Source organism: Prionailurus viverrinus, chromosome B4 (assembly GCF_022837055.1).
Source record: "Prionailurus viverrinus isolate Anna chromosome B4, UM_Priviv_1.0, whole genome shotgun sequence".
In the NCBI taxonomy this organism is placed as follows: domain Eukaryota; kingdom Metazoa; phylum Chordata; class Mammalia; order Carnivora; family Felidae; genus Prionailurus; species Prionailurus viverrinus.
In genome coordinates this window covers 44,692,370-44,709,917 of record NC_062567.1, presented here as the reverse complement: position 1 = coordinate 44,709,917, position 17,548 = coordinate 44,692,370, and the positions used below count along the sequence as shown (strand labels likewise).

At 46.1% G+C, this 17,548-nt stretch overlaps 1 protein-coding gene across 2 annotated transcripts in view; it reads left to right on the top strand.

The window, feature by feature from the left end:
• Positions 1 to 833: 833 nt before the first annotated feature.
• Positions 834 to 17,548, top strand: part of GRIN2B (glutamate ionotropic receptor NMDA type subunit 2B) — a 413,917-nt gene continuing 397,202 nt past the window's right edge. The window contains exons 1-3 of one of the 2 annotated variants that reach the window (XM_047864812.1): positions 834 to 844; positions 2,493 to 2,497; positions 4,356 to 4,518. The gene's annotated coding sequence lies outside the window, so the exon portion shown is untranslated. Of the gene's footprint in view, positions 845 to 2,405; positions 2,503 to 2,836; positions 3,074 to 4,090; positions 4,519 to 17,548 lie in introns of those variants that run through there. The other variant, XM_047864811.1, reaches the window with a different exon arrangement.

The window sequence follows — 17,548 nt, the reverse complement described above, 5'->3', positions numbered from 1 at the left end:
ATTCTACCCACTGGTTCTCGCGCTAGGAGCCACTTCAAGGATACAGCTTAGAGAGTAATGGGTTGAGACCAGCTGAACTGTGTACATGACTGAACCCCATTATGGCCTCTATATAGACTCTTAAGATTCTGGTGGGCAGCTGTTGAGATCCACTCATCTTGTGGCTGCCCAAGACGAGGTAGGTAAGTTGTTTTGCTTATTAAGACAAATCTGGAGTAGTCTGTCTCTTTCTTCAGTCTTTCCTTGCTCTCTGTGTCCAGGAACCAATTTAGAATTTCACCAGGTGAACTCCTGAGGTTGCTAACCAACAGTCAGGTGCTGGAAACACATGGATAACATTTATGCCGGTCTATCTCCTTAAGTAGTTAAGTAATTGGAAAGGGCAGGAGATTTACATAAGTATACAATTTTAAGTTTAGCTTTGTGAAATGGCCTTTTTATTAGAGGTCAATAATGGTTATTTCATATGGCTGGCAGTTTCATATGACTGATTACCAGCAGTTTCATATGGTTCAACATAAATAGCTTATGGAAGTATTATTTTCCTTTTGGGCCAGTTCTTCAGGACGCAGGACCAGACGACCCTTTTGGTGTGTGTAGTATCTCCAGTGGGTGCATCATATGCGCCAGTACCATACAAATTCCTCTACACATTTCCCAATGCAGGGGGTGGGAGGCAGGGGAATGGTGGTAAGGTGTCATACTTCATTTTAAAAGTCCTGCAGTTGTTACAGAAATCAATTTAGGAATGCTTGGTTGACTGAAAATATCCTCAGATGAGGTGGGACTTGAGCTAGAAACTAAAGGAGAGGGTGGACTTAATTAGGGAGAGGGGGCTCGGAGAGTTCATCCTTCCCTCTGTACTTGCAAAAGTGAACAGACTGGAATGGAATTACTGGGTCCAGAAAGGGAAGAAAAGAAAATAGAAAAGAATGACCCAGTTTTGGTGGAAGGGGTTTGGGGTAGGAAGGGGAAGGTGGGCTCTGAGATTTTTTTTTTAACAAGGTTAAAGGTCAACCCTTGAATGAGTTTGGATATTATTCTGAAGGTACTGGCATTCCTGGGAGACTCAAGAAGGGTTTCAGGAGACTCCCATGGGGCCCTTGCTCTCTGGAATCTATGGGGCCCTGGAATCTATGTTCTAACACCTAGACACCTGCACATAGAGGGGCTTGGGGTGGCTGTTGTGTCTCAAGGGGCACAGCACCTCTGGAGTGGTTCTGTAGTTCTCCAAAGAGTTGGAAGATCAACCCTACCCTGTCTTAGAAGAGCAGCAATACCATTACTGAGAGAGAATAATTTCAGTATTTGTGTTTTCATATAATACTTATGTGTTTGTGAGTGCCTTAAAAAATCTCAGATGCAACAATGAAGGAAGCCTAACAGAAACTAGGAACCATGAATTAGTTCAGATATATTATGACTACCTCCTGGTCTATAGGGCCGCGGGACAGATCTGATGGATTCCTCACAGATCAAAGCTCCAAATGACCAGGTGTCGCCACTTTACACAGGATTATTGCCTGTGTGTTTTATATGGCTGCTTCTCAGGAACGTTGGTGAGAAGCTCATGATATAACCAGTATGAAAACGTTCGATCACTATAATATTCTGGATCTCTGAAGAGACAACGGATCAGGATAAAAATGATGCATACACGATGATATTAATATTAAAAATAAACAATGCTACAGGAAGTGAGGAATGCTATTAAAACAGAAAGCAGTTTGAGAGGGAGAGAAACGAATGGATGTTTACCTTTTACAAGAGGGTGGGTTTGTAAATGCCATGCTATCTAGTTTAATTTAAGGATCATTCCCCTATCCCATCATCATCTCAATGTCTTTAAATAGCAGGGTCTATTTTAATTAAAAAAAAAATGCCAAACACCTTGAACCTTTGCTAGTCGTCAGCAAAGCACACATACAGTCTGTACTACACAATTTAGACCTTAATTTATTACATCTGCCTTTCTTTGTTTCCCATTGTTTTCCCGTCAGCCTCGTGTGCTCAAAATAGATCTTAAGCTCCTTGAAGGCAAGAACCCGGCTTTAAACTGCGTCCTGCACACGGCCTGCCCGTAGGAAGCCAAGGCTGATTTGTGGAAAAGAGAGCAAGGGTCTTAAATTTCAAACTGCAGCTCCGCCTTTGAGACGCTTTTTGCAGCCGAGTGCGGCCGCCCACCGGGGGCACTGTCTCGCTCCCCACACCCCTTAGCAGCCCTTTCTCATTGCTGTGCCCCACTGCGGCCGGCAGGAGGCGCCACGGACTCGGGTTAAGCCTTTTCCCCCTACCTACCCCACTTCCCCCAGCACGTGACGTGGAAGGCTGCCTCCGCCGGAGTCTTAGCAATAGGAGTGAGGGGGTGCAGGGGTTTGGGGGTGGGGTGGGGTGGGGGGCGTGGAGAAAGAGGACACGCGGGCGCACACACACAGCCTGGGAGCAGAAACATCTTCCCTGGCTTCGTGGGTTTCTCCCCCCACCAGAGCCAGTGTGTGTGAGGTAGGTGTGTATGGGCGGGGGGGGGGGGGCACGTTTTTGGGTGTGAGACCCAAATCCAGACCAGGCAACCTGTGCTCTCCCGCCCAGCCCCCGTCCCCGGTGATTAATACCCATTTTTCTTACTCTCCCCCTCCTCCCCCTCCTCCCCTTCCTCTCCCGCTGCCGCGCGGTTGACTTGCACAGCCTGCCCCCGCCCGCTTCCCCTCCCCCGGCTCCGATCATCACCAACTGGAATCTGGGCTCCTGCCTCTCCACCCCCCCTTTTTTTTTTTGAGAAAGGAAGGTCCCCCCACCCCTTTTCAAAAACCACTTCCTTCGGCTTCTTCACCTCTAGGAAATCTCGGGGCTTTGCTCCTATCGAAAGTGTTCGTCAGGGTGATTTTTGATGACCACAATCCAGAAGTGCTGGCGTCCGAATGCATTTTCTTTTGCTTGGCCAAGAAGAGTCGTGAACTTCAAAACCCCCGACACGGATTATCAATCCTGCTTTGCAGGGAAGGAAAACCCTCAATCCCCTGCCCCCCGCCACCCCTCTCCGGAGATTCTGCAATCGCTGAGGCGCTCCGAGTCGGTACGTAAATATTCGCTTTGGAGTCTCATGTCTCAGTGTTGGGGTTTGGGGGTGTCAGGAAGATAAAGGGTCGAAGCGGTGAACCGTTAACTAACCTGGTGTTAGGTGAAGCTCTTAAATCCAGCAGAACCCGGCACTTGCTAATTTGGACGTGGTTTTTAAAAAAAAAAAAAAAAAAAATTTTTTTTTTTTTTTTTTTTTTTTTTTTTTTTTTAGGGTGAAGGGGTAGGGCTCTCTCTGGTCTTTGGGGAGGGTTAATCCCCTTACCGAGCAGAGAGGTTGGGCATCGGTGCCCCGGGCCGGAGCCACGCGCCGCGACCATCCGTCCAATCGACACGTTGCAGGTGAAGCCCCGTGCGCTGCACATCAGCGCGGCGGCGGCGTGAGTGTGCGCGGGGGTGAGTGTGCGCGGGGGTGAGTGTGAGTGCGCGCGCGGGGGCGCGTGCGCGTCGGGGGCGTGTGTGTGTGTGCGCGCGTGTCAGTGTGCCCCTTCCAAGAAATGCCCAGTGTGCACCCAGTGCACAATCAGAACCCATTCAGCACAATCCCGGGGTGGGAGGAGGCGCTGCTGCTGGAGGCGATGGGGAGAGCGAGACAGACATGTCAGCAGCACTGCAGATGGGGCTGGGGGCCGCACTTGCTGGCGAGTTAAGTGGGGATTGTGTTTCTGCGTGTGAGTGTGAGTGTGTGTTGCTCTGTGGTGCCGCTTCTCCCTCCCTTCCTCCTTCCTTACCACTTCCCTCCTTTGCTCCCTCCCTCCCTCTCTCCTCTTCCATTCAGGTTGGCTTTCCCACCTCTCATCCATGCCTGTCCCAGGAATGGTATAGCCAGACCTTTTCTGAATTATTTATAGACCGGTGCCAGCTGTTTTCAATTCCTCTCGTGTGCACTCTGTGGGAAATGCGGGGTTTCCTCCCCCTTTTCCTTCAAACGAATTGATATCTTTTTCGGGATTCATTTTTCTCACCCTCCGGGGACACTCGAATCAAACCCTGACCGCCTCTTTTTCCCCCTTAGGAAGGGGACGCTTTGGGAATGACCATGCTCCACGGAGGGACAGAGCCGGCCCCCAGCTTCTCTACACAGAGCCTCCTCCACTAAAGCTCCAAAAATCAAAAACCGTAATTGCCAGAAGAAGCATTAAAAAAATAGCCCAGCCACTAACCTCACATGCAAATGGAATAATTACTCTGGATTCTGCATTGTGAGCTGCTCTCCATATCCTGAATTACCTCTGAATTCAGTCTTTTTTCTTTGAATTTGCATCTCTTCAAGACACAAGATTAAAACAAAATTCACGCAAAATTGGATTTTAAATTATCTTCCTTTCATTTATCCTTCGTCTTTCTTATATGGATATGCCAGCGAGAAGAGGAGACTGGACATTCCCAACATGCTCACTCCCTTAATCTGTCCGTCTAGAGGTTTGTCTTCTACAAACCAAGGTAGGGCAAATTCTATTTTATTTTCGTCTCACCTGGGGTAGGGATTCCTTGTTTATCTCTCCCTTCAAATCCCTCAAGTGGAATTTTTGGAAGAAACGGTGACAAGATAATAAAATAATGCTGGTTTGGGGGGAAAAAGGGCTTATTACAAAGGGGGAAATCTCCCATGTTATTCCTTTTCCTTCCTCATCAAACAGGTTTTGGATTTTTAGGAGGCATTGGGGGTGGATGTATGTAAGGACGGAAGATGTTGGATGGCATAAAGGTTGATGTATGTAGACATGCATGGGAGACCTGTGTGATTTTTGAGTTAAATAGCATTTTATTCACCCAGGGCTAAAGCTCTGATTTTTATGGGAATCTAGAAAAAAAAAATTTTTTTTCAGGCTAGCTCTTCCCCCTTGACACTTCCATGCCTCTCTGTCTCCTGTCCCTACCTTCCTAGGGTTGTTTTTTTTTTTTTTTAATGCCCTTTAAAAAATGAAAATGATGATTGAGATTACTGTGGCTGTTGCCCTGAAGTCCACTTGCTGTCTAAAGCATGGACACCGGGCCCAGAGATCCCGGGAGGCCTACTGCAGAGGGACAGGTCTAGGTGGGGAATCAGGCTGGTCTAAGAACACCTGGAATTGAAGGAGGCTGCAGGTTAAAAGGACTGAAATCTTAAGCTTGGAAAGAAGGAATTCTGTCAATAGTCTCCTTTTAATTTATATCTTTTCATGTGCTATTATTTTTGAGCTGTAAAATTCTCCTTCTGTCTACACATCTATTTATACCCACACATCCTCCAAGCAAACTGTTACTTCCACACTCTTGCAAAATGGCTATCTTGCAGACTTCTGAAATGCTGTGCATGTGGAAGGGGTGCAGAATTCGACACGTGAGTCTTTGTGTTAAACAAAGAGATGTGCCGTTTGCATGTGTTAGTCTTGTACCTTCAAAAGAGAATTCATACTTTATTTCTCCCCCCTCTGATCAATTTTTACGGCATATGGAAGGTGGCGAGGCAGTATTTTTAGGGGCTTGAAAGGAGAAATAGCAGGAGAAACAGAAAAGACTTAGCTAATGACTCTTCAGCTAGTCGCTCATGCAATCCAAGACAACTCCTGAGGAAAGCAGATCATCCACAGGCTGGAGGGCCATGATGGTGAGCTGGTGACTGGTGCTCTCCTCGTTGGTCCACTGACGGTACACCCCCAAACTCGGAAAGTGCCCAGATGCAGAAATCAGGTTGAGATAAAGATCTTCAAAATAATGTAGCAGAATCATTACATCACTGGTCTTCTTGAAAGCATTTTACCCCCAAATCTTTTTTTTTTTATTCTGGCATTTTTCATAACTGTACTTTGAAACGGTCCAGAATACCAAAGGGATGTGGGGGAAGTAGCAGAAGATCCTTGTCACTCGACATCACACCAGAAGATATTTCTTCATTGTCCAGAAAGGATGGACATAATCCACATTCGCTACTCTTCTCCTCCAGGTTTCATTCTTTTGAGCTTTTATCCGTTAAGCGGCGATCTGTAACCATGGTGTCATCAGAATGAGAGAGTGGGATCCCACTTTGAGCCCCGTTCTCACCATATCTACAAACAGCTGAGGTTATCGGGTGTGTGCTCACCTTACAGACACCCGGGCTAGTTCTCCATCTGCTTCTACTCCTTCGAGTGGGAGGATGTATTCTTAATTTTACTTCGAAATAGAACAGAGGTATGGGTGGGAAAAGCAGTTCCATGTGCAGTGATTTCCTACGTGCAGATGAACAAGGCGAGGTGGGTGTCCGTGGGGCATATGCCCCTTTTGCGTGCCCGGTGCCCGTGACAGGGCTCTACAGTGACTAGGTCCTTCGTCATGTTGGTTGGTGACCAGGTTGACAGCAGAGCTTTTGACAGAGTCTCAGCCACATTCTCCCAGAATGCTAATGGGAGTAAGCCAGGTTCTAGGCCATCATGGGTTGGCCCTAAAACTAGGCGAAGGACAAGAGATTAAAAGGGGAGGGTGCTGAGGAAGAGGAGGACTCCAGGGTAGGAAAGATACAAAGAGAAGGGGAGACATTCCAACTGGTAGTGGCTTACGGAGGATTCCAGGTGGAATCACCACAGGTGGTCTGTACCTCCCCCATGTCCAAAGCCATTTGGAACCCTGATGAGGCAGGCTTTTCCCGTCCTCATGAGCAGTCTTGGTGAGGCCGTGACTCCGTGGGGCTCTGGGCTGCTCCAGGCCACCGTCCTCTTTTTTTTTTTTTTTTTTCTTCATGGCACAAAGAGCTGACTAGGTTCTATTTTGTCATCTCTCCTTCTGCCACCCCCCTTACAGTGTGGGTTCCATGGGGAGGAAATGTGGCTGCTGGTGGGAGGAAGAGCCAATTTAATTTCAGTTGAGGAGCCTCTGTGATGTGCAATTAAGGGGGGAAAAAAAAAACCTGATGGGAAATAAAGACTTCCCAAGGAAGCAAGGTTAAGGAGTTTAGATTGGTGATTTGAAGGGCAGCAGAACAACATGGTTGCCTCCTATCTCTATGTTTCAGGTGTAGCAAAGCATGACGGACCTGTGAACACAGAGCGATATGGCCGCCTAGAGATACCTGTTAACATGCAAAGAGAGGAGCAGGGTGTGCCCCTGGATTGTGTAATTTCCACTCTCTGTTCCATTCCTAGCAAGCCTGTCTCTGTCTGAAGAGTCTTTCTTTGCCACCGTATATGTGTAATTTATGGCAGGGGTAGGCGCAGAGAGAGGCAGAGACTAAGTAAGGGGGTAAAATGAAGGGAAAGGAGGAGGAAGAAAAAAATTTCTCTAGTCACTACTTTGCACATCAAGTGCCTTTCTTTTTAAGGCTGAGCGAGAAGAGCGACTTCCTCTGGTGAAGGAGTGAACAGCAGGTACCTTGATTTTGTATTCCTGCTTCACCTCCAGAAAGATGGCTTCAGAACCTCCACCATCTTGTGTGACCTTCATGTATATGCACCAGCCTTGTGTGGGGAGGGGCGTGGGTGCCTGGGAGGTGGACACATGGACTGAAATTGGTTGGGGGGGGGGTGGTGATGAGTGGTGCTGGACAGGGAGAAAAAAACGGACTGGGCTGATCCAGCCCTTGGCCACATCATCATTGCCTTGTAAAACATTCTCCCTTCTCCTCCATGAAGATGATGAACCCAGGATGCAGGGGTTTCCCCCCTATTTTCTCGGTCAGCAAGACGAAGATGAAGGTGATGTGTCCACCACTGCTAACAAGTGAAAGCAAATGTAATGAATATTTACGGAGTAGGAAATCTAGGAGGCAGGGGAGAGGACAGGTTGTGTGGGAAGAGACCGTAGCAACAAATCAGCCTGTAGAAGTCAGGACCAGCAAGGAAGCCAGGGTGGAACTCACCGTTCTAAAGGTTGGCAAACTGTTGTTCTGAGCGACAGCCTTCTCTCCTTAATCAGGAAGGCTAGGGCTGGCAAAGCCACTCATCTCATGTAACTTGCTGGGGGTCAGGAGCGGATAAGCTGGCAAGTGAGGTTCCTTTTCACCACTGCCATTCTCCAGCCTCCTTAGGAATTCTAGAAATTTCCTCCTTTCAGTAAATTACATTTTCAGTCTCTGCTACTGTGCATGCAGTCGGATACCAGTGTCGTCTCTATAAATACATAGAGATCAAAGGAGTTGCTGGTCTAATGAATTGTTCACATTTATTAAAGTGCATCCCCTCTTTGAAACCACAGAAGAAGTCTCTAGGGAGAGTACATTAGTGGTTGAATTGATACTGCCTTTCAGAGGGACGCAGATGCTAGAAGAACCAAATGTAGTCGGAACGAGGGAAAAGGCGCAAGTCAGAGGAGGTGGGTTTCTAGGGGGCACCTGTGGCTATGGATGGCATTATCTGCGGCCGCTACACAAAATCTCTTGTGCGGTGGTCTTGGCATTTTGTGAACCCAGAGAGGAGTGTTCAGGAGCCTTTGGTCGGTTCCTTGACGCTCTCCAACCACCTTATTTTTGTCTCTTCACTTTTTAGTGCTTGCAGCTGAGGCTGGCAGGGAAGGGACGTGGTGCATATGTTGGCCCTTTGTTGAAATCCTCCGTGACTGCCCCAAGCAGAATGTTTGCCCTGCCTTCTGTGCATCGCCAGTGCTCGTTCATGATGATCAGCACGCTTTATCCCAATTTTGTTTCGATGCTTTGTTTCCCTGACAAGTTTGGGAGCTCCTTGAGGACAGGGAGGGATGTTTGTTCTTAACACATTTGTTCTTAACACAGTGCCTGGCACATAACAGATACTTGAAAAAATACCAAGTGAATGCGTGGAGAGAGGAAGTGAAATATTAATTAGTAAATAATGCTGTTGTTTTTGTTTGTTCTGGTTGTTGTTGTTTGTTCTGGTGGGTATAGGAACGATTTGAAGTTATGCTATTGGATGAGATCAAGAAGATCAGAGCTCTGCGACTGTTCAGAATGCATTTGCTCTGACCTTCTCATTTCACAGGTGAAGAAACGGAAATCCAGGGACATGAAGTGATTTGCTCGAGGTTGTGTAGCTGCTCACTGGCAATGCTTTGTGCACCACACCATTGGGGTTACCTGTGGATGTCAGATGTCTACATCAGCGCGTCTCAAAGTTTTTTGTATATAGGAATCACCTGGGGATCTTGTTAAAGCCTACGTTCTGATTCACTAGGTCTGGGGTGGGGCCTGAGATTTCACACTCCTAACACTCTCCAGTGATGCCACAGTTGCCCGGGCCATGCATCCGGGGTCTGTCTCATTCCTGAACCTAATTCTACCTCATGGTTAACACTGGCGGCTCCACATACATATTCCCTTCTTGGAACTTTTAGAATTCCTGCTTTGTTCTTAAAGAAGAAAAGATCCAGGAGCAATCTGTGTATCCAAGTTCACCCATCTCCCCTCTTCGGTCACTCTTCACCGTCTTTTTTGTGCGTCTTTTTGCTTCTTCCCCTTTCATTCTCTGTGTATTCTTATTCTGGCCCTTTTAATTGATTCTTCTCTTTCTTTTTATGTTCTTCTCCTCTAGATAGTGTTTATCTACTTATTAATGTCTCCTCGTCTCTTTTCTTTCACACACTCTTCTTTTAACTGCATCTATTTTTATGTCATTTGCTCTACTCAGTTATCCAACAAACATTTGTTAAGAACCAGTATTTGTCAAAAACTGTGTTATAGGGAAAAATGAGCTCTGGTTTGTACCTTTCAGTAGTTTATGATTGAATGGGGGAGACATGTGTAAAGAGATCATCATATACTTAGGTAAGATCTAGAAGGAAGGAAGCCTGGGAAAATGAGGTGTTGACATTTAAACTGTGTTTTTATTTTTAAAAATAAAATGTAAGAGAAGGAGAGAATGGCCATTGTAGGAGGATGGAGAGCAGATGGAGAGGTAAATTGGTATAAAAGCCCTAAGCCTTCTGCTCCTCCTTGCGTCCCTGAACTTGGGGAGAAGAGCAACACAGGAATGTGCTGGTTCATTGATTAGGAATTTCAGACTCCAAACGATGAGGCCAGAGAATAAAGTCAGGGACTTCTTAAAAGGAAAGGCCAGAGGCTCTAATTTCTGCTTTAGTGATTCTACAGTTAATGAATCCTAGCCCTGTTTATTAGGCTTGCCTTTGGAGCAAATGATACCATTTTCATGTTAGGCCACTGGATTGCAACTAACTTTGTTGATGGCCATTATAAAGAAAGGGACAGCTGTTAGTTGGTTTGTAGCCAAGGAGAGAGCTGGATCCTAGCCCAGGCCAAGCTACTCGAAATGAAGGACCAGCCTAGCCCCATGTGTTTCTAAAGTAGAGAGGTAGAGAGTTGCCACGCCACTCAGACGCTAGCTGCTTTCTTTAATGGCAAAGGGGAGTGATGGACGAGGGGCTCAGTTATTCCCAGGGACTTTACCGCATGCTTTTTGGTAGCCTTTTTAGGTGGCCTGGTGTTTTAGAAGCATTCTTCATGGAGATGCCCAGGCGTGGAGGTGACGTAAAGGCACTTTCAGCCACCACTTGAGGGACCTGTAGCAGGGGTGCTTAAGAGGGGAGGATGGATTTGAGATGCACGTTACCCTGAATTTTATTTGCATCTTTTTCTGCTGCCTGTCCTTCTGCCCTTTGCCCCACCCCCACTTCCACCAGTTTTCTGTGTCTTGTGGTTCATACTCATTTCATTAGCAGAAGAAGCCGAAGCTCAGCTTGAAGCCTTTTTTTTATTAACTTGTTTTATTTTTTATTTTTTTAAATTTACATCCAAATTAGCGTATAGTGCAACGACGATTTCAGGAGTAGATTCCTTAGTGCCCCTTACCCATTTAGCCCATCCCCCCTCCCACAACCCCTCCAGTAACCCTAAGATCCACTCCGTATAAAGAGAGCAGTGTGAGTCTCAAGGTGTGTGGATGAACAAATGGCACCACTGGCTGACTTGAGGGACTAGTGTTCCAGGGCAACTTGAGGGGCTGGGCAGCGGAGGCTGTGTGACCAGAGGGACAGGAGAGGGGAGAGGGGAGCAAGCCAGGCTGGGCCTGCGGGAGTGGCAGACGTGGAAGGCAATGGAAGGACAGGTTTCGACCCTGCCTGGAGTCCAGCCCTACAGGGAGGGGGACGTCCGAAGAAGAGAGCTTCCTAGATTAGGATAATTTAAGGCTTTGACTAATTAACTCACTTGACTCCTGAAAACCAGACAGTGCTCTACACACGCCACGCTCCATGTCTTTTTGTTCACCGCCTCACCAAGACCGTGCATTTCCTTCTGTAGAAAGAAATGTCCAGTTTAATCTTTATATGGACCCTGCCAGGGCTTCCGCTGGTTAGAATTTCTTAGGAAATCAGAGATCTTGTTTCTTTCTGAGAAGTGGGACTTAAAACCGACGGTGGGATAAGAGCACTACGTTGTTAAGGGAGGGGAGAAGAGAGACTCAGAAGAAACCCAAAGCTGAGGTGATGGCTTTTATCCTTTTCTCAAAAGCTAATTGTCCTCTGTGAAAAATGCGTGCGTGTTCTGAAGCAGTCTGGTCACTCAGCTTCCACAGTTGCTGGTGTCTTTGGGTTTGAAATCATTGTGTTCCGTGTGCATCCCAATATGTGCACACCACAGGCACCCGTACACGCCTGACTTGTGTGTGTGTGGGCATACGTGTATAGTGACTTACCTACCAAATACAATAGTAAAAAATAATCTTAAATGCATTAAATGTATCAGTGCAGTTTAGGTACAGTAATGTGTGTGTGTGTGTGTGTGTGTGTGTGTGTGTGTGTGTGTGAGAGAGAGAGAGAGAGAGAGAGAGAGAGAGAGACATGGGACAAGAATGTTAATACTAACAAGACTTAATTCTAATACTAATATTAATACCTTGAAGATGATCTGACCTCTACAACCACCATTTTAAAGCTGTGCAAATAGCTCCAAAGTTTAAAGACACAGCCGTGGGGGAGGGCCACGTCCACTGACTCTCTTCTCACTGCTTTCCCGTTCACTGCCCTGCCCCACTGACCCCTCTGGAATGCATGTCTCTTAAGTCAGCCAGTGCTGGGCATTTGCTCATCCACACATCTTCAGAGCCCTTCACGGTGCTGCTTGATGTGTCTTTAGAAATGTTAAGTTTTTGCAGGGTATCCAGTCGCTGTCTACATGGTGGTGGAGGCAGTGGTGGTCTTGAGAGTCAGAAGCTTCTTTCTCTTTTTGTGCGTGTTGTTGCACTCGGTGACTGTGTGCGAGCCATTGCCTCTGGGCCTTGATTTTCCCATTTCTGAATCTGTGAGACGGGCTATGCAGCGCTCCTTAATCCCAGCTCAATAATAAAGTCACCTGGAGAGCTTCAACAAAGAGAAATAGAAAAAGCCCAACAACAGCAAAACAACAGTGATGTCCCTGCCCAGGCCATACTCCAAACAGTTAAATTAAATCTCTCCACAAGGGATTCAAGCAGAGGTCATTTAAAAATACGCCCCAGGGGGGATTCTAATGTGCGGCCATGCTTGTGAACCAGGGGGCAAGGTGATTGACAAGGCACCTGGTCTCTCGAAATGTCCTGCGGTCCTAGCGTTTTAACAGGTAGAGTGAGACCCTACCGCTGTTAAACAGTTACGTGAGGGGCAGAGGGTCCCTGAGCCAGAGGCCCAGGAAGTGGTTGGAATACGAGGGGACTTAGTGTGCAGAGTGCATACAAGGGGTGGAACTGGTGTTGAATTAGGAGCAGGGCTGTGCTTATTCCCGAGCGCTCTCAACGTTGACATAGGCCTGGCGTGGAAAGTTAGAGAAGTCAAGGAGCTGCTTTCCTCGACACCCTTGAAACAGGGGTGGCTGTGAAATAAGGTGCACGGCCCCTGGTTCTGCAAACATCCTTCCTTCCACTTAGTCTTTATTGACGGTGCCCCATTTCTCGTTTCAGAGAGAAAGCCTCATTGCATTCCTTTATAACAGTGTAAGTGTAGGGAAACTATTAATAAATGAGGCTGGATGAGCAGACCCTGATTGACTGGTGAGGGGTGTGAATGGTACAATTATCTTAGTGCTGGTTGGAATTCACTAGCCTCGTTACCCTCCCTCTCAGTGCCTGAAGTAGAATATTAAGGGCATGAAGAGGAGGAAGAGGGTTGGAGGTATTGTGCTCCGTTCTTCTCTGACTGTAACTTTAATCACTGATTATTAGGCCAGCTGAGTTAATAGTTTTCTCACATCCTTCCTTTTTGGCTCCCTCCCTGCCCATTTAAAAATAAATGTGAACCTAAATGTAGAGGTAAGAAAAGAGCAGATTTATGGATCTGTGTTCCTTTAAAAAGGCAAACCATAATGGGGCGCCTGGGTGGCTGAGTCGGTTAAGCGTCCGACTTCGGCTCAGGTCATGATCTCATGGTTTGTGAGTTCGAGTCCCGCGTCGAGCTCTGTGCTGATGGCTTGGAGCCTGGAGCCCGCTTCGGATTCTGTGTCTCCCTCTCTCTCTGCCCCTCCCCCGCTCATACTCTCTCTCTGTCTCTCAAAAATGAATAAATGTTAAAAAAAAATTTTAAAAAAGACAAACCATAAGAGAGTAAAAACCCTGCTTCTTTTTTTTTTTGAACATCAGCTAATAGTGATGGGAGATTGGAGAGAAAGGTCATGAGTGTGGCTTGGACTGTCACTGGGGTTTGGTGGGATGTGCTGAGGAGTGAGGCACTAAGTGTTTAGGAGAGACCCAAGAAGTGTGCACACCGATCTGAATTTTTAGATCAACCTTTGTTGGCTGTGTGTAAGCAAAGCATCCAAATCATTAAGACGCTGTAGCCTTTTCCCTTATATTTGTTTTGCTGGTCAGCTTTATCAGGAGCCAGAATTGGTACCTTCAGGGTTTATGGCTCTCCTTTCTATTGCCTTGTTAGAAATTCCGGGACCGTTTCCGGGCTTAAAGGGGGAAAGGGAACAATTTCAGTCCTTACCTGGTTCTCTTTACGTCTGTGTCCTGGTTTTTCCTTCAGCTCACATAGGAAGAAGGACTACAGAAGAAATCCTCCCCTGGGTGCTACCTATGGGTGCTCAGATGCAGAAGGTCTTTCTTGGGTAGGATAATGTTGATCCCTTGGATTTTTGGAGAAAAAACACTGAATGGATTTTCTTGGAGCCTGCATATGGAAGAGAAATCACTTTCATTTGTTGATTAATTTGTCAGTTTTCTATGAGAACAAGATTCATGCCTTATGTCACTTTATGTTCTCAGTGCTTAGCAGAATGCTTTCTGCACTTGGGCAGTGCTCAGAAAAATGCTGGTTGTCGATAAGGATGATGATGAAAATGAATGTGTATTGAGGATAAAGTTGACATATTTATGCCTTTAATGTTTCCATTTCTTTGCCATCCAAGCATGTCTTGATGCTTTGGGTGAATTCTACCTGAGTTGAATGGTTGAGAGTATCTTTTCATGCTAACTCTAGGCCGATAGAATGAAAATACGCCCATTTCTTAGTGTCTCACCTCTTTGATCTTTATTTTACATTGTGTTCAATAAGGGGTATTTTTTCAAAAAGCTCTTACTCATCACTGATTATGCTTTTCTCCTTTCCTCCAAATTCCATGTCAATACCGTCCATTCCTCAAGTCCATCTCAATGGCTGGTTCACCCATGATGTCTTGCTTGATCTTCCCAGCTAGAAGTAAGCTCTCCCAAGTTGTTGGTTCACATACTATTTTTATTCTCCCTTTGTTTGTAGCATTTTTCTTACGCTGGCTTTTGGGACAAATCCCTTGGGGGCTTTTTCATCTCTATCCCCCAGTCACCTTCACTGCACTGGGCTTTGTGGAATGAATAGGACCATGGTTATTCACCTACTCAATCTCTCCTTTCTCTTCTGCACTATTTACAAAGATGCTTTGATTTCAACATAAAATTCAGGGTTAACTCTGAAATGTATGGACGATCTTTCAGTCACCATGGTGGAGAATCTAGTTTGTTGATAAATCTGCATTTGTGCAACTGAGACAGAGGTTGGGGAGAGGTGCAATAAGGTCCTGGAATTAGCCAGAGTTTTTTTAGATCATTTTAGAGATAAACGGTGGGATGAACCTACTGAGAATTACTCCTGTCAGTCCAAATATAATAGTTACCCAAAAGGAATTGTCTTGCCTTTGCTCAAGACAATCTTCTGTTGAAATTGGGCCTTGAATTAGGGCAATAGATGTTTGTAATGTGCCCATGATATCCAGGATTATGTTAACATATGTTATCACATTTAATCCTTACCATAAGGCTGACATCGTTTTCTCAGGTGAACAGAGTGAGGATTAAAGAATTCAAGGTCACACAGCTGTGAGCAGCAAGCCAGGCTTCCAGCTACATCCTTGTTTCTAAGCCTTCTCTTTTTAAATTGTAAAGAGCTGCCTCCCTGTAAAAGAACATGAGGCTTCATGTTGTATGTAGAGGAACCTGTAAAGTAGCATGTACTTTGAAACTTCAGCTGAAGTGACTTCTTTTAGACCACTTCTCTTTGCGTTTTGCTTTTGGCAAAAGCAAAGTTGTCATCAAATGAAAAAATGGATCCCTATGGCCAATTTCTAGACCTTAATGTAATTCAGTGAAGACAAAGGGGAGAAATCCATGGCACTGGAAATCAGCATCTCTTTCATTTCGCATGTTGATTGAAGCTTGGGCACCATGTTCTTAGCTTGGGCCTGCCATTCTTTAGATACACTTCACCTCCAAACTTGAACTCTTCTCCCGTTAAGAGAAAACGATCCTTTCCTACTCATTTGATTGTGGACGTTTTGAAAATTGTTCATTTTCTTGTACCTGTTTCTTTTCAACTACTACTTTGAGTGGATACAGACGGTTAGAGTAAGAGAATGGCAGTCAAGAATGCTTTGGGGGCACCTGGGTGGCTCAGTTGGTTAAGCTTCCGACTTCGGCTCAGGTCATGATCTCGTGGTTCATGAGCTCGAGCTTCGTGTTGGGCTCTGTGCTGACAACTCAGAGCCTGAAGCCTGCTTCGGATTCTGTGTCTCCCTCTCTCTTCCCCTACCCCATGTCTCCCTCTCTTTCTCTAAACACAAATAAACATTAAAAAATTTTTTTAATCTTTTAAAAAAAAGAATACTGCTTCGTCATTGGGTTTTGATTATTAATGGAATCATGGTTATTGTTTTATGAGGTAGACTTATCTTATTCCAAAAAGAGTCTGAGGAACCTAGTGTTGTTTCAAATACCTGCATTAATCTTTGACACAGAGAGCGGTTTATGTGTCAACATATACTATAAAGGTTAAATTCCCTGTCTCTTTTTTTCCATCTAAGGAAAGACACCATCTCTTGGTGCCACAAAGAGTTCTGGTACCTTCGCTCTGCCACGTGCATATTTTTAAACTACTTGTCAGTGACTTCAAGTACAGCGGTATTAAAAGAGGAACAGTGGCCAACGGGCCAGGAAGCCAGGCCTCTTCCCGACCTCACCTCAGCTCTGTGTGATTCAGGCAGGTTACATAACCTTGCTGAGCTTCCATCCTCATCTGCAAAATGAGGTTTTTAGGGGAGACAGTTATTGTATTGTGGATCACATGAGGAAGCGTAAAGAATCCCCTTAAACCATAAATTTAATATACACACATACGCCCGTTCAATATTATTAACTCCATCCTGCTCAGGATAACAGCTTTCCTGTGGTCTTTAGTGCGGTAATCCCCTCCCCATAGGCAAGGGAATAGAAAATATTTGTTGGAGAAGACAGGCACGCGGTGGCAAAGTCATCCGTGTTCTGAATGCGGAGCAGCACCAAGGCGTTGTGACCTGTGGTTTGTAATCTTTGGTCTGTATCTCCTCAGGTCTCTGTCACAGTGTTTACCTAGGAAACGAGATAAAAACTTGTCAGAATGGAGAACGAGACTAATCTTTCTAGCTCTGCGTATAGAACTATTTTTTTCCAGGCTTATCTTTTATCTTCACGTGATCCAAGAAGAGTAGAGATGGAGATGGTGACCAAGCCAATGACATATGAAAGGCCGTTTTACGCTCAGGCCTCTGCTCCTGCCTCTCTCTCTGCAGTGCCCTCCCCACCTCACCTCACCTGCCTCTCAGTCCCGTTCTGCCTTCAGGAGTCAGCCGAGGGATCCTCTGCTCTGGGTTTTCCCAGTCCCCTCAGGCTGGAGGCCCTGCTCTCTTCATGCCCCCCATGGTTCCCCAGTTTGAGAGGACCCCTGCTGTGTCTCTGTCCCACCCACCTTTGATGTGAATTTCTCCAGGGTGGAACCAGCCTCTACTCTGGGCCCTCTGCATGCCCAGCAGAATGCTGGCCCACGGTGGCCACGTAATAAACAGCTGCTGACATGGTGTGAGGGCCTACAGGCCCTGTGCTCGGTGCTTTACACACATTTATGAATTCAGCCCTTCCAGCTACCCTAGAAAGTAGGTAAAATTATTACCTACATTTTATGCAGGAGGATTCTAAGGCATGGAGAAGCTGAAACTTGCTTAGCTCAAGTGGCCGAGCCGGGATTTGAACCCAGCTGTCTGGCTTAAGCTCACATTCTGAAGCTTTATGCCCTGCAGCTTTGTAGTAAATTTTTATGGTTGATTTGAACGATCAGGGACTTA